At 47.2% G+C, this 14,553-nt stretch overlaps 1 protein-coding gene across 35 annotated transcripts in view; it reads right to left on the bottom strand.

Moving 5' to 3' along the window:
- Positions 1-14,553, bottom strand: part of ZFAT (zinc finger and AT-hook domain containing) — a 264,652-nt gene that overhangs the window by 62,754 nt on the left and 187,345 nt on the right. The gene's annotated exons all lie outside the window — the stretch shown is intronic.

Raw genomic sequence — 14,553 nt, 5'->3', positions numbered from 1 at the left:
CCAGGGGCCTCAGTGTCTCCCGAGGAGTGTGGACGCCATCCCGAGAGCCAACAGCACCTGCAGAATGCCCTTCAGCAAGGGAAGAGATCTGCGGTTTGGAACTCGTAGGAGTGAGAAAGGCAGATTTCAGGAGAGGCTAGAGAGAAAACGACAGAGAAGTGTGAGACGTGGGTCTTTTGAGAGGATTCATGTTTCAGCAATTTATAAACATTCAGTAATGTGATAAACAAGCCCACATGTTAAATCAATGGATATATGGGGCAGGCTACATTTTTTACCCCAGAGGAGCAAAAATAAAACCTCAACTTGCAATAATACAAATATGCAACCAAATAAAAATATGGCCTACTTCTCACAGCAGCCACGTTCACCACGCGGCCTCTAATGGCTCTAAGCCTCCGGGGGCAGCAGTGACCACGGTCACCGCACGTGGTCCACAGAAACACTGGCTCCCTCCGGGAACCTCTCACACCTTTCCTTCCCAGACGAGCGGGGTGAAAAAGCTGTCCGCCTCTGCAGCCTCCATGCTCCTTTTCTATCCACTCCTGAGCCCACCCCAAACCGGCAGATGACACCAGCTCGCCCCAAAAGCTGTCTCGCCAAGGTAGCCAGGGGCCTCCACGACGCCAAGCCAATGGCGGACTTCAGCCCGTACTTGACAGGACTCTACCGCACGTGGCTCTGCAAACAGGCCATGCTTGGGAAACCCTCTGCTCCTCTGACGCCACGTCACTACTGCCTCTCCGCGCCTCTCTGTTCGTTCTGTGTATCCTGGAAACACTCCCAACTACAGCTTTTATACACTGAGGTCCCAGAGTGCTCCGGCCCACACCCCCACTCCTCTCCTTCTACAAGCATCCTTGCATGTGAACCTCTGAGGTCAAAATCTACATCTTCTACTCATAATTTTACACCTTCTACCCTTCCCTAAACTTGAGATTTGAGTATTCAACTATCTGCTGGACTACGGCTTAGCTGTCCCAAATGTCCTAATTTGGACTCTTTTGCCTCACCCATCATATGGGTTCCACCTCCAGCTTTCCTAGTTTATCACCCTCCTGATCGCCCAAGTCAGAGACCCAGTAGCCTTCCCTCAACATCTCCGTGACCCCAACTTCACTCACCTTATTTTTTTAAGCACCTGATTTCAACTCCCAGTATTCTTCTATTTCTCTCTGTTTCTGAAACCTCCACACTGGTTTAGGCCCTCCTCATTTCTTTCCTGGACAACGGCAAAAGCCCCTGCTCAAATAAATTGGTTTCCTTTCTTTCAGGCGACCCTCCCATCCATCTCTCACCCACCCACTGCCCCCCCATCCATCCTCCGTCCAGCCTGGCGCCCCATCCTCCACCCTTGATCTAACACACAAACTCGTCCACAGCCCACGCTGCACAGCCCACGCTGCACAGCCCACCAATGACTCCAAATGCAGATCAAAGTTGAAGTTCCAAAGCATGGCACAGAAGGCACCCAAAATCAAAGTAACTCTCCCCTCCTGATCCCTCTCTCTGACTTCCTGTTTTGCCTTTGCCGTCTAAGAACCCTGAGCCTCTGCGAACATCTTCCATGCCTGAGATGCACTGTCTCTTGGCATGCGGTCATTCTTCACTTTAACTCAAAACTCCAGTTGAACAACACCTCTGGTATAAGCGGGCTGAGAGCCAGCCCCCTGCAGCTCCCCCACACCCTGTCACACACTCTGTCCATGCCCTGGCCCTGCAGCACGGTCATGACCTGCCATTGGCCTCCCATCGGCAGGAACCGTGTCTTAGTCATCCTGGCACTCCTGGTGCCTGAGCGCCCGGCACACACTGAACATATTCTGTGCATTCTACTAAACTGAGCTGGGCAAGAAGCAAAAAGGAAACTTTGTACATCTTCCTTGACTAATGCTCTCAATAGCAGAGGCAAAAGGGAAACAATAATATAAACATGTTAATACTGCAACTGTACCTATCATTCCAGGCGACGGACCCCCAAACTCTAGATTCTACTAATTCTGCAAGTCCAAAGTATGAGGAAAACTTTTTCATGTGTAAGGCAGAAAAGTCAAAATTCGAGCACAGTTAACACCTTCCCTTGAACACAGGACCATCTTTTTCAAACAGAAGGGCTATCTGTGCGTGGCTACACACCTCCTGTATAAACTCGAACACCCATACTTCCCCACTGGTGTGTGACTCACCTAAATACATCATGACTGTGCCAGGCAGCCTGAGCAGAATGGTGTCTAGGTTCCCCACCGGCACCACGCGGGGAGGAAAGCTGATAAACCCATTCTCCACGTTGATAAATATTTTCACTCACTACCAATACACTTGGATCAAAGAGTAGGAGATTAAGCTAAAAATGATTAGTGCCTGAAATGAAAAAATGGCATCACCTCGTTTGAGGTCCACAGGGAACCTTTTATGAATATACTCCCAGGGCTCGCCAGAGACAAGGAAAGAAGGCAGCTCTTAAAAGCCATCGCTTATGAGGCGTCAGAGCGCAGGCAATAAATATTACAAATGTTTTCAGCGACCACTGACGCCCCGCCACCGAACAGGCTGGGAGAGCGCTTGACATAATCTTTTGCTGCCTAATTAAAATAATGCAATATAGATGCATGACTAAACATAAAAATGTAATGATTTGAGACTATCAGATTGTTTTCTATCAAGATACTCCTGAGAGGGGGCTTCCCTGGTGGCGCAGTGGTTGGGAATCTGCCTGCCAATGAAGGGGACACGGGTTCGAGCCCTGGTCTGGGAGGATCCCACATGCCGCGGAGCAACTAGGCCCGTGAGCCACCACTACTGAGCCTGCGCGTCTGGAGCCTGTGTTCCGCAACAAGAGAGGCCACAATAGTGAGGGGCCCGCGCACCGCGATGAAGAGTGGCCCCCCGCTCACCGCAGCTGGAGAAAGCCCTCGCAGAGAAACGAAGACCCAACACAGCAAAAATAAATAAATTAATTAATAAACTCCTACCCCCAACATTTAAAAAAAAAAAAAAAAAAAGATACTCCTGAGAATCACAGGGAGAACTGTCTAGAAAACGTAGTATTTACCCGAGGTTAGAGTGACCTCAAAAGGGCTGGTAGGTGCACAGCAAATGACTGTATAGGATGTGAGTCACAGAGCAGCCCAGGAAAAGAAAGGAATGATGACAAAGGAAAAATGAGGTGGACTTTTTTAAAAACTTAATTCATTTTGCGCACAACGTGCCCGCCTAGCTCTACCTACCGAGCTGCTGGCCATCAGCAGCTGTGCCAGGACGTGGCGTGTCTGATCTCCTCGTGCTCCCCAGAACCCAGGGAGGCAAGGCAGGGCACCTCTCTTATGGATGAGGAACTAGGAGCAAGAAGCTGAGCAACTTGCCAGGTTGTGAAGCAGTCGGTGGCAGAGCCTGATCTGGACCCCAGAGCTCTGACTCAGCTACATCAGAATCCTCTCAGCTAATAAGGACATGGCACGATTTCCCCAAAGGGAACAAAGAATTCCCAACAGGAAGGGGCACACGTGAACCACACGCGTAAAGCCTGGTCCCGCAGGACGCCGGCCCCAGGAAGCACCAGTGTGGCAGGGGAGGGGCGCTCTCCTGCAGCCCTGGCCAGCTCACCTGTGAGGCCCGGGGCGCATTCCTCCCTGCTGCTCAGCGTGTCCCCACTAGAAAAGTGGAGAGGCAACCTCTGCCTGCTGCCAGGATGGGCTCAGACTCCGGGTGGCACGCACCCGAAAAGTGGTCCCCTGAGAGAAGAGGCTGAGGGTGCGTGCAGGTGACCCCTCAAATCCTAGCGCTGTGACCTCCCTGACACTCTAGAGGACAATCCAAGGATAGGTCCGATTAAGTCAGCCTGAGATAATATTCCTTCAAATAGAAAGAATACAAACAGGGAGAGGAAAATGAGAACGTGTGAGTAACTTATAATATCAAAGAGTTCACAGAAGGCCTTTCGCATCCTGCCCCCCGCAGCTGCTCTGGCCTTGTCTCCACCCACAGCAAGCCGTGACCACCTGGCAATGGCTGGTGGGACCCGCCCCGTTACCTCCTGTGCTCAGCCGTGACCCTCGCCCCCCTCTCTCCACCCCAGGGACATAGCACACTCACGCCACCTCCGGGCCTTTGCACTTGCTGTTCTGGGGCCTGGGGTGCCCTTCCTTCCATGCTCTGCTGGTTGGTTTCCCTTCCATGACCATCCCCATCTTCCTTTACTGATTCATTTGTGACATCCCTCATCTTGTAACATTTTCATACTGAAATTGAACCGTTTCACATTTTCATATCTCAATTTTCTCAATATTTAAGATATTTTTTCATATCGCAATTGTAATATACCCCCTATTTTATTGATTTATCTTGTTTCTCATTTAGCTTCATGACAGTGGGGTGTTTAGCTTCTGCTTTGGTTGTTGTTCGTACTACCCGCTGCTGTATCCAAAGTGCCTAATTCCAAGTGGCTCACCAGTTCATCTCCGGTTGGTCCATCCGGCGCCCTCGGTGGGTTGCAGGTACTTTGGGGACAGGGACAGTAGACTTCTCACTCCGCATCCTTGTGCCCGGCAGCGAGAGCATGCCAGCCATGAGGCTAGCAGCAAGTTACAGGGCCGTCCCAGCAGGACGTCTGCTCAGCCACGTGCCCTCTCCCTCCCCACCGTCACCACCATCACACAGGGCACACCAGAGCCTTGTACATGGCCCTGCCCACCATCCCTGCACCCCCAGCCACAGGTGATGGGACCGCTGTGGACCAGTGACCCAAGCTGAGCCAGGAATCTGAACTGTCGGGACCCGAAGCATGTAACTCTGAGGCTATTGGTCATTATATTTTCAATCTGTGGATGAAATAAGAACACAAACCAGTCTGCAAAGGGAGGCAGAGACAGAACATCAGAACAAGGAGGCAGAGAGGAGCAAAGGCGAGTGACGAAGACATCCACTCAGCAAGCACTCCCTGAGGGGCCGCTGTATGTGGGGACCAGGCCGGACCCCTAAGCACGGCAGCGAGCGGACAGCGGAGCCCTTGCCCTCATGGGGCTCACGGCCTATACGGACAAGAGGCGAATAAACCACGACAAGTCACAGTGGGCTATGGAGGAGATGGACAGGGCAGCGGAGGACGAGGAGGCCGGGACAGGGTGTGGCCACGGGGCTGAGCCATCAGGGAAGGCCTCTGTGGGGAAGCGACGGGCACGCTAAGGTGGGAGGTTGACGGGGCCCAGCCACAAGAAGAGGAGGTGAGGTGAGGACAGTCCTGTGAAGAAGCAACGGAAAACGCAAGGATCGCAAGTCTCTGGAGGATATAATAAATGCCCCTTTTCTGTTTCAGTGACCTCAAATGACTTCCTGACGATGGCAATCAAGAGTCCCAGCAAATGCAGCTGTTGAATGAATCAGTGGGTGCATGAATATAAAACGCCAAGACCCCTCAAGGCAAAGACATAAAAAAGGACATGAACAAACAATGCACTCAAGAGAGGATTAAATCCGACTTAATTAATCAAAAGAAGTCCAATGGCAGCAAACACCTGCACACAGCGCTATGAACCCATCAATGTTACAAATTCCTCACGCACGTCACTCATGTAATCCAGCGAATCCTCTAATTCACCTGATTGACTTCATGATTATCAAATCCCTAAAAAGTATAACAAAATGGTAAGATCTGATATCCATTAAACTAAGAAACGGAACATGTTTAATATCATGCAAAAATGTAAGAGTTCAGTGAGAACACTGTCATGTTTCTGGCACAGTGTTTTTGAAAAGTAAGCTGGCTGTGCAATGCATGATTCAAACCACCAAAACGAAAGAGCCACCCTGCTCCTGGAAGTATGTCCTAAGGAATTAATTCTTGCATTAATTAATTAATGCAAGAAAGCATTCCCTGCAACATAAGCTGTAATAACGGGAGGAAAAAAGAAAACAATACATTGCCCCAAAATAAGAGAATGGTTATGTAACTCATGGATCACCTTCTTAATGGAACATTATACACCTCTTAAATGTATTATCCATGGACTCTACAGCAACAAAAACTAATAGTAGTTTTAAAGCTAAAAGAATGATATTTATCCTTTAATCACAACTACGTAATCATTCCATCTGAACAGGAATAAAGGTTGAAAAACAATTTTTAAAGAATAATTCATTTGTAGAATTGTGGGCATACCTGTAGGAAGGGGTTAGATTTTCGTGACTGCGGTTTTAATGTTTTCTGCGTAACAGAAAAGCATTTCTGGTAAATTATCACCCGTCTCTGAAAGGCTGGGATGTTGGATCCCATCTGCTATTGCCCGCAGTCCGGAAGACGGGTCTTTCAACGTGGAACAATAAAGTGCTATCAGTGGTTCCCAAACCTGAAGCTCAAAAGAGTCCACTGTCTTTTAAAACACCGCCCAGCCTTGACTAGCTGTACACTGACTGAGGCATCTCTGCCCCTCCTCTTTGCACAGAAAAGACAGTGGCCTAATTTGATGAATCATCTCAGGGTGGTCGTTTCTTGTCTTCTGAGTCAGGATTGAACCTTTCTAAACAGTCAGAAGTCATTCTGAGCTAATTCTCGCCAGTAAGGAGAACAAAAGAAAGCAGAGTCATACCACTCTCTGGAGAAACACTCTTCTGAGGGCAGCACTCCAAGCTTACTGCAAAAACACTGGCACAATGAGAAAAGCTAATTGAAGGTACAAAGTCTTCCTCATTACAAACTACAGAGTTTAGAATCTCAGTTACTGATGAAATTCTTATTTGATGCAGAGGCCCAGATGTTAAATGTCAAAATCACAACCACCCAGATGAACCTTACAAATTTAACGTGCCAAGGAAAAAGCCAGACACAGAAGAGCACGTTTATAGGAATCAGTTTATATGAAGTTCAAAGACAGGACAGATCACCCTCCGGTGTTAGAAGTCCGGGTAGCAGCTACCTTGAGGAGCAGTGAAGGGGAACAGCTGGGGAGATGGGTGAGGAGGGCTCCTGAGGGGCTGGCAATGTTCGTGCCTCACGCTAGGATGCGGTTACACGGTGTGCTTCCTTTGTGATAATCCCCTGAGTGGAACACTTACCAATTATGCATTTTTGGTATGTGTGTGATACTTTAGAAAGGTGAAAGCAACAACAATACAAGAACAAAACAGTCAGGCTACCTTCCCCAGAAGGGGCTCGGGAACTGGCAGCACATTAGTTCAGGAAAGAAAAGGTGTGACGGGTAGTTCAAGGATAAAGTTTGAGGACTGCACGGCAGTGTGTGCATGACCCTGGCTGCTGCTGCAGGTGGTAAGAAAAAAGACACAATCGGCAATCTCTGCACCTGTGCCTCCCGTCAGGCACCTTTCCGAGTGCTGGGCTTGCTAGAGATGTCCCCTGCGGGCACTGCTGCTCGTTCTGGAAACACAGTGTTTCACCAGCGGCTCCTATTTTCCTCAAAATGCGTGATGGTGCAACTCCCGTTCAAAGATGGGAGATCGGGGGGTAGAAATGTCACCTCCACTACTTCTGTTCATCCCTCAATAGGTGAGGTACCATCTTTGCAGAATCTCCGCTTTCAAGTTTCCTCCGGGAGGAGTCTGTTGCTCTAACTTGAGCTCTTCAGCCAGTACTTCCTGGCCAAGTGGCTGATGGAACAAAGCTGATCTCTGGCCTGTGGACACTGGCTGCACCTGGCACTGGGATGCTGGCTAAATCAGGTGCCACCAGAAAAAGTCCAGGGACTGGAGGCAGGCAATCCTGAGCTCAGCCCTTGACTCAGGTCTCAGGCAGAAATCTACTCAGCTTGTCCTGCCAGGGAGCGGAGACAGGATTTGGAAGTGGGATGGGGGAGAAAAAGAACAGAAGTTCCTGTTATTCTGCCTTGGGTTAGACATCGAGAGGTGCCCCCACCCCTGGGAGGGTTAGGACTGCCCTTCCTACTAAATTTCCTTCTGCTCTGGAAGGAAAGGTGAATGTGCCAGAGCACGGGGCCAGGGTGGCGGGGGGCAGTGGAGCACCCGCCCTGCTGAGGCCCCTGTGCTCAAGCAGGAGATTCGCCTGAGTAGAGGACACGGGCTCCGCTCCTAAAAATAAAGATAGTCATCCTCACCTGCTGGCAGCCGTGTGGGGCTCACTCCAGGATACACAAAGCCCACAGCCTCGTGACCAGCACTTAGAAAATGCACAGCACCCTGGCGAGGATGTGGTGAAAAGGGAACACATGCACTGTTGTCGGGAATGTAAACTGGTCCAACCACAATGGACAATAATATGGGGTTTCTCAGAAAATTAGAAACTGATCTACCGTAGGATCCAGCAATTCCACTACTAGTATATACCCAAAGGAAATGAAAATAGGATTTCAAGGAGATACATGCATTCCCACGTTTACTGCAGCATTACTCACAACAGGCAAGATATGGAAACAACGTAAATGCCCGTCAACAGGTGAATGGATAAAACACATGGGCGTGCGCACACACACACACACACACACACACACACACACACACACACTGGAATATTATCTGGCCATGAGAGAGGACAATATCCTCCATTTCCAACAATATGGATGGACCTTGAGCACATGACGCTAAGTGAGATAAGTCAGACAGAGAAAAACAAGTACTGTATGATATCACCTATACGTGGAAACTAAAAAATCAAAAGCAAAGAGTAAAATACTGGTTAATGGGGATGAGGGAGAGAAGGAGGGAGGGATAAAAACTGATGTTATTTAAGGGTACAAACTTGCAACAAGTAGTACATATGCCATAGTGATGCTTTTTTTTTTTTTTTTTTTTTTTTACTTTTTCGCTGCACCACACGGCATGTGGGATCTTAGTTCCCTGGCCAGGGATCGAACCCACACCCACTGCAGTGGAAGCGCAGTCTTAACCGCTGGACCGCCAGGGAAGTACCACCATAGTGATCTAACACACAGTATAATGAATATAGCCAACAATACTATACTACAGCTATGTAATGAGATAAATATCACTGCAATGGCAACCATGTTATCGATACAATATATAAATGCATCAAAGCAACATGTTATACACCTTACATTTACCTAATGTTGTATGTCAAATATATTCAATAAAATTAAAACATACTTAATCATCACAAGAAAGAAATTTTAACTAGGTGATGGATGTTAACTAAACTTATTGTGGTAGTCACTTCACAATATATACATATATCAAATCATTATGTTGTACACCTTAAGCTAATACATTATATATGAGCTATATTTCAATAAAACTGGAAAAAAATACTTAAAAAAAAGGGTAACACACACCACCTGCTGGCTTCCTTTGTTTGCTACTGCACCCTCGTCTGCTTGATGAGTTTCCCCGAGGATGGTTCCAGCTGCTTAGTTTCTTTAAATAGAGCTCTATATAAAACCAGGGCCGAATGGAATGGCAGAAAAATCTTAAACCGTCAGAAGAAAATCAAACTGTCCCCTTGTCTTCTGGCATTTGAATTCCATCAGAAACCAAAGAAAGACAGTGATGGAAAACTTCTGTTTTAAGGCAACATGTTTGGAATAGCTGCTAAATTAAATAACTCCTGCCAAATCAAACTTCATGTGTACCTCAAACTTGAAGGAACACTAAAATATTTAAAGAAAGAAATCTGCATAAATATGAACTATTACTGGTAATATCTGGAGGCATAAAAGTGAAAATGCCTTCTTATGACTGTTTATCCAGTCTTACTGAAAAAGGTGGTATTTTGCATAAGCAAATTTTTCAGAAAACTGCCTTTACCCTTTTCAACACTGATATTCGCTCTTTAAATATTAACTCTTGTACTGTGCCTTCCTAAAGAAGGAATATTTGAGAGAAGAGTAATTTGATCTTTCCTAAATGACACAGATGATGTAGATTAATCACCACAAATATCCATTTGTACACTGTGTCGAGTGGCTGGGAACATGAGAATACCGATCCCTAACGGAGCAGGTATACGTACACCACACAGAATGAACCCACACCCAATGTGAACCCAATAAAGCTCCCCAGAACCCCGCTGCGGTAAGCTGATAATGCCCTCCCCCCAAAATACCCAGGTCCTAAACCCCAGGACTTGTAAACATTACGTTATATGCAAAAGGGATTTTGCAGATGTGCTCAAGTTAAAGATCTTGAGATAGGAGATGAGCCTGGATTATCCAGGTGGGCCCAATGAAATCGCAAGGGTCCTTATAAGAGAGAGGCAGGGGGTTCAGAGTCCGAGAGGAGATGTGATGAAAGAAACAGAGGGGGGTGGAGGGGTGAGAGCTATGAAGCGGGTGCTCATAAGCCAAAGGCTATAGGCAGCCTCTAGAAGCCAGAGAGGTTAAAGAAACAGATTCTCCCCTGGGGCCTCCAGAAGAAATGCAGCCCTGCTGACAGCTTGATTTTAGACTTCTGACCTCCAGAGCTGTCACATAATACATCTGTGTTGTTTGAAGCCACTAAACTTGTGGTAGTTTGTTACAGCAGCCATAGGAAACTAATACATCCTCATACACAGGAAACTTCATCACCCCCACGTTACAAATAGGGATGACAGAGCACCTGTTCAAGGTCATTCAGACAGGAAGTGGTTCCGACCTGGCACTGCCCCTGTGAGCCCAAGGTTTTACTCCCTCTGCCGTACTGCCTCTCTACATGGCCTGGTACACACGGGTCTGCCGCCTAACGTGAGAAAAGCACCCTGCAGGAAGCATAACAGGCATTTTGCAAAGCACACATCTTCGCAGTTCTGGCATCTGCAGTAATTTGTGCGATGGCAACTCAGAACAGAAATAGCTACAGCGATAAACAGGCAGTTTAAGAAGTCTCTGCACTTTAACAGCTGAACTTGAAGCAGCTTAGAGATGGATGATTCTCTGTAATTAGTACATCAGTTTTCATACAAGGAGGAATGGATCAGCATTAGACAGAGAAAGAAACAGAAGGCAGAGCTCGATAAAAGACCAGGAAAGAGCAAGGCACCAGAACAGGATTAAATTAGAGTCTCTGTGCCAGATATTTGCAGCTGAGACCCCTCTACCCAGGTGAGGTTGTAGGTAACCAAGCCTTATTCAACAGTTAATCTGTGTATTAGTCTAAGCTAACTGTTCAGTAAGCTGTACAGTTCATTTTATAGTATGAGCTCAGTTATTCTTTTTTTTTTAATTGGAGTATTTTTGCTTTACAATGTTGTGTTAGTTTCTGCTGTGCAACGAAGTGAATCAGCTATATGTCTATACATATATCCCCTCCCTCTTGGACCTCCCCCCACCCCATCCCACCCCTCTAGGCCATCACAGAGCACTGAGCTGAGCTCCCTGTGCTCTACAGCAGCTTCCCACTAGCTATCCGTTTTACACATGGTCGTGTATTTATGTCAATCCTAATCTCCCAATTCGTCCCACCCTCCCCTTCCCCCACTGCGTCCACATGTCTGTTTTCTACATCCGCCTCTCTATTCCTGCCCGGCAAATAGGTTCATCGGGACCATTTTTCTAGATTCCACATATATGCGTTAATATATTCTTATGGTTTATAAAAACCTCAGAGAAAGAGCTTCAGGTGGCCCCAGACAGGGTGCACACAGAAACTGGGACTCCTGGGTCCTAAAGTCAGCCCTCCCCTCTCCTGCCCATCACCCAGACACCAGCCCGTGAAGATAAGCCACGGAAACCTACTGTGTTCACTGCTGTTGCCCCACTCCCACCCCTGACCCTCGACCTTTTGTCCAGGAGTAAGCTGGAGGAAGGCTAAAGGGACGAGAGCAGTCTCACTGAAGCCTCGTAAATGAACCTGGTAAGATCAACCATCTGGCTGCTCAGGTACCATTTTCTTTTGACTTCTTGGTTCTAGAGTGTATGTTTATAGAAGTAAAAAGACTATGGATAAATGCAGCTACTCTATGCTAGAGTGACTGTGTTTTTCAGAGGAAAGAGGAGATTAAAAAACTCCATACTTACCTCTCCTAGAATGTTTCAATGTGTAGCCATGGGATCTCTTATTATAAATCGAAGAAGCAAGGGAAAAAGTGGTACTTCCTCCACTCAGACCTAATTTCCACATTCAGCTCTCCACTTGTCCAGTTACTACACACACAAGAGTGCTTGAAGCTTGGCTAACTCCTCTTTGTAAATTTTACCAGAAAACTTCTTATCTCCAGTGTATGAGGGCAGGTTGGATTGGGAGAAGGAGGGGACGCAAAGGAATTAGCACTGAACTTCAAAGAGCTTTTTATTCCATGATTAGAGAATTCTTGTTTGATTAGGTAACCTAAAGGCACTGCACCATTTAACCTCCCCCCTCTGCTCTGGGTGGGCAGAATCAGGTATAAAACTCTAGACCACACGTCACGTGTCTAGACCCGCTTTAAAGTCAAAAGCGGGGAGATGTGTTACCAGCATGACCTCTGCATTAAATTCCTGCACCCACTGGCATACACGCAAAGGGTTTAATCGGGCCCTTTATAGCTCAGTATCTCTCTTCGTACATATCAGCTGGCAAACCTTTCTAACAGAAACCTTCACCCATTCTGGCCTATCTCTTCTAAGACACAGTAATGAGCTCCTCTGGGAAACAGGAATGAATAAACAGGAATAGATCTCTTTAAAGAAGCCAATACAAGTGAAAAATTAGATTCGCAAGCAGGTAAAGGAGAGGCTAATTACTCAACTCCTTTCTACTTCATTAAAAGATACCCAAGGGCTTCCCTGGTGGCGCAGTGGTTGAGAGTCCGCCTGCCGATGCAGGGGACACGGGTTTGTGCCCCAGTCCGGGAAGATCCCACATGCCGCGGAATGGCTGGGCCCGTGAGCCATGGCCACTGAGCCTGCGTGTCCGGAGCCTGTGCTCCGCAACGGGAGAGGCCACAGCAGTGAGAGGCCCGCGTACTGCAAAAAAAAAAAAAAAAAAAAAAGATACCCAAGAAGATTCATTTAACAGTGAGTTCCTCTACCGTATTTTAAGATTTCTAACTCACAAGCATTTGATTTGCTAGAACTATCTGGGAGATGAGATGCAGAAAAGAACTGGCACTTTCTGAGTGCTCCTACATCCCATCCACTTTATGTAAGGCACTTTACATTTTCCTTCACTCATTCAATCAACAAAAATTTATTGAGCACCTACTACAAGTCAGGCACTGTTAGGTGCTGGGGATACAAAACAAAACCAATAGAGTAAGTCAAAAATCACCGCTTGAGGAGCTTACAGTCTAGTGGAAGACACAGAATATCATGAAAATATATATATATTGCACATTAGAGAAAGATAGCTCTAAGAAGAAACAGTAAGAAACATGGAAGAAAGTATGAAGTCAGTGGGAGAGTTCCAGTACTAGAGACAAAAAAAAAAAAGACAAACAAGAAAACTATACAGTACACTAGAGAAAGATAAGCCAAAAGAAAAACATAAACATGAGGGGATTTGGGATGATCTGGTGGAATGCTGAGATTTCAAACACACAGTGTAGCCAGAGAAGGCCTTCCTGAGAGAAGGACTCTCGAGTGGGACCTGAAGGCCATGAACGAAGTATCCATTCAGGCATCTGGCGGGGAGAGCACACCAGGCAGGGGGAGGGCAAGTACCCTGAGATGGGCATGTACCTGGCAGACCTGCAGAGCAGGGAGGAGACCGATCCGTCTGGAGAGGTGAGAGTCAGGAGAGAGCAGCGCAGACGAGGCCAGAGATGGGGGCGGGGTGAGGGGGTCAGAGAGATCACAGTTAGGATTTTGGCAGTTACTCTGAGACGCGTGCAGCAGGACGGACTGTGGGGACAGGGCAGAAGAAGCAGGAGAAGCAGCTGGGATGCTACTGCAAGAACAGAGGCAAGAGGGGCCAGCGGCCAAGCCGTGAGGACGCCCAGAAGGGGCAGAATTCTGGATCACGTCGAGGCGAGAACACACAGGATTCGCTGGAGGACCATCTGCAGGGTGTGAGCAAGACAGCCGGGAGTGACTCGAAGTTTGTGACCTGAGCGCCTGAAAAGGAGCCGCAATACCGAGATGGGGTAGAGCAGGGGTCGGCAACCTATGGCCCGCGGGCCGAATCCAGCCTGCTTCCTGTTTTGTAACAGCTGGGGGTTAAGAATGGCTTTGACATGTCTATTTAGGTCTTCTGCCCATTTTTGGATTGGGTTGTTTGTTTTTTGATATTGAGCTGCATGAGCTGCTTATAAATTTTGGAGATTAATCCTTTGTCAGTTGCTTCATTTGCAACTATTTTCTCCCATTCTGAGGGTTGTCTTTCGGTCTTGTTTATGGTATCCTTTGCTGTGCAAAAGCTTTTAAGTTTCATTAGGTCCCATTTGTTTATTTTTGTTTTTATTTCCATTTCTCTAGGAGGTGGCTCAAAAAGGATCTTGCTATCATTTATGTCATAGAGTGCTCTGCCTATGTTTTCCTCTAAGAGTCATTTCTCCAAAGAAGATGTACAGATTGCCAACAAACACATGAAAGGATGCTCAACACCACTAATCATTAGAGAACTGCAAATCAAAACTACAATGAGATATCATCTCACACCGGTCAGAATGGCCGTCAGCAAAAAATCTAGAAACAATAAATGCTGGAGAGGGTGTGGAGAAAAGGGAACCCTCTTGCACTG

Source organism: Physeter macrocephalus, chromosome 15 (assembly GCF_002837175.3).
Source record: "Physeter macrocephalus isolate SW-GA chromosome 15, ASM283717v5, whole genome shotgun sequence".
NCBI lineage: Eukaryota > Metazoa > Chordata > Mammalia > Artiodactyla > Physeteridae > Physeter > Physeter macrocephalus.
The sequence above is the reverse complement of the archived record's forward strand: the minus strand, read 5'-3'. Positions and strand labels throughout refer to the sequence as shown.